A 3,065-nucleotide genomic window follows, 5' to 3' on the forward strand; every position below is an offset into this window, starting at 1 on the left:
AAGGACCAAATTTGATGATACCAGAAGGCATCAAGCAAGTTTCTAAGGGAGAAAAACAACCCAAAGTCATGGCCAGCCATGATGCTTATGAACCACCATGAGGATAATGACACAATAATCCAGGAAACAGCATAAAAGAGAGGGCAGAAAGAGTATAAAGAACAACAACAGGATGCTTGCTGTGTGATTGCATCTCCCATGAAGAGAAGCTTCACCCATGATACCTTAACAATATTGCTGCCAAAACAAGACCTTGAACAAGGATAACACCAATAAACATGCTAACAAGGAGGAAGGAAATCTCACAGAGGGCTAACCATATAGAAAGAATGACAGGTTTCTCTCTAACTTTTCCATTGGGAACCCATTGATCCAACAATACCAACCAACCAGAGCTCCCAGGGTCTAAACCACAGCCTGGGAGCTCATAGGGAGGGACCCATGACTCCAGCTGTATATGTAAGGGAGGATGGCCTTGTTGGGCATCGGTGGGAGAGGAGATCCTTGGTCTCATGAAGGCTGGATGCTGAGTATGGGGGAATTCAAGGGTAAGGAGGTGGAAGTGGGGTGGTGGGTGGGTGCACATCCTCATAGAAGCAGGAGGAGGGGGGATGGGATAGGGGGTTCCTGGGTGGAGGGGGGATGGGGAAAAGAGATAACATCTGAAATGTAAATAAAATATCCAATTAAAAAAAAAGAAAAAAAAAGAAAGAATGACAGACAAGTAAGGAGTGCTGAGAGCCTTCTTTTAGTCTTCTTTTGGGAAGAGCCCTCCCATTGGTTAGCTCTGAAATAATATAACGTACAAGTAACAGTATATAATCAGAACAGATTATTATGTTTAAAAGCACACACACATACCATGCACACACACATAAATCTCACACATACATATATCACATACAAAAATACACATATATATATCATACACACATACACACACATATATATCTCATACACACATATACACATATGCATCTCATGAACATGTGTATATATTTATACATACGCACATATTCATATCTTATACATATACAATATATGTATATATGTATATATGTATATATATCACATGCTCCCCCACAAACACATGTACACACACACACACACACACACACACACACACACACACTGGAATTTTTAAGAGAGGCCACAATCCATGAATGTGAAGAAAAGCAAGGGGTGGAAAAGTACATGGGTAGAGCTAGAAAGAGGAAAGATTAAGGAGAAAATAATAAAATTACTTTAATATTTTAATTTCAAAATAATTTAAAAATTACAACAAAAACTTTGGAAGAATATATTAGATGTGTTGAATTGCATTACATTTATTTAGAGTCTAAGAAGTGTTTATAATGTTACAAGAAAGAAAAAAAGTACTGGTGATATGAACTGGATGTTAGTGAGATGACAAGAACATCTGTTTCTAGACATTATGAGAGCTAAGATATGATATTGTATACGCACACACACACATTTGACATATATACATATACATAAGTATATATATGATGTGAGCATGGTGATGTGGCAGATTACTAAACAAAACTTTAATGTGTGCTGTCATGAAATTTAGCTATCTTAGCCTAGGTTGGGAGAAAGCCAGATATACACTCTCCCAAAAAATGTTTATCACTACAAAATCTCAACTTAATACACATTTTTACAAGGCTTGGTGTAGTCTTTAAGAGACGTATTTGTATTGAATGGCTAAAAATTATTTGTGGCTGGTGAACTGATTAAAAATAGATGTTTGTATGATACTGTGGGAGGTATTAGTGAATGTATCTTTTGTTACAAAGTTTCTGCTGTATGATAATGTGCTAACCAAACATTTGTGTCAGAAAATCAAAATGGATACCACTTTTACTGAAAATGCCTCAAAATTATAAACATCAACAGTGAATTTAGTAAATTGGTGATTCAGAACATTTGAAATAAAAAACTGATTTTTATTATGAAAACTTCATGTTTCATTTTTCATTTTACCCCTAGTAGTAATTTCCTTGATTGTTCATGAGTCACACTACCATTCTAATGGATAACCACCATGTTGAGCAATGGCATTCTTTTTTTTTTGTTTTGTTTTAAATACAGTGTGTGTGTGTGTGTGTGTGTGTGTGAGTGTGTGTGTGTGTGTGTGTGTGTGTGTGTGTATGTGCGTGTACAAGCTCACGTGTGCCTTAGGCCAGAGCCTAAGGTCCAGAATCTTCCATAGTCACTTTTCACTTTATCTTTTGAGATAAAGTTTCTCCCTGTTCCTGGAGCTTCCTCATATGCTAGTTTGACTAGAGAACTAGCCTGGAGGCTCTGCTTGTTAGCACCTCCTTCAGCACTAGGACGGATTCCAGGCATATTCTATTTTCCCAGTTCCAGTTTTTACACGGGTGTTGGGGATCAGAACTCAAGTCCTCATGTTTACCTGGCAAGCACTTTATCAATGGAGGTATCTCTTCATGTCTTTGCTTTAGAATAAGCTTGGTGTGGCATATATCTTTCCAGTTAGGTGTAGTGGGAGATATTTAAATCTCCAACCCAACTATGACCAGTCAATGAAAACACAACTCAGTAATTATGAATATATTCTGTAAGCCTGGACTGGGCAGATACGCCTACACTGCTCTGTTCCCCAGCTATGAGACCCTTATAACTTGAGGGTTTTCCAGACCCTGAGTTTGTCCTTCTACCTCCTGCTTCCCAGTCATCCTCCTCTGTCATCTTCTTTCTCCTTTCTTCTTCCCAGTTGTCCTCTCTATCTTCTCTCCCCAGTCGTCATCATCTTCGTCCTCCATTGTCGTTCTCCAGTTGTCCTCCCCACTGCTCTCTTCCCACCAACTTTTATATCTCCACCTCCCCTTCCTATGCCCAATCACTGGCTCCAGCCTTTATTTTACAAATTAAGATGGGCAGAAGGTTCACTAGAAACCACCTGTGTAATGATTCACACCTCCTCTGCAGCCCTTTACAGGAAAGGGGAATTAGTATCAAAATACAAAGCCGAGGCTATCCACAACAATTAGGTGGTGGGGATGTAGAGGCACCTGCATACTTAGAAGTTAATATGG

This window comes from Grammomys surdaster, unplaced genomic scaffold (genome assembly GCF_004785775.1).
Source record: "Grammomys surdaster isolate TR1022 unplaced genomic scaffold, NIH_TR_1.0 126248, whole genome shotgun sequence".
In the NCBI taxonomy this organism is placed as follows: domain Eukaryota; kingdom Metazoa; phylum Chordata; class Mammalia; order Rodentia; family Muridae; genus Grammomys; species Grammomys surdaster.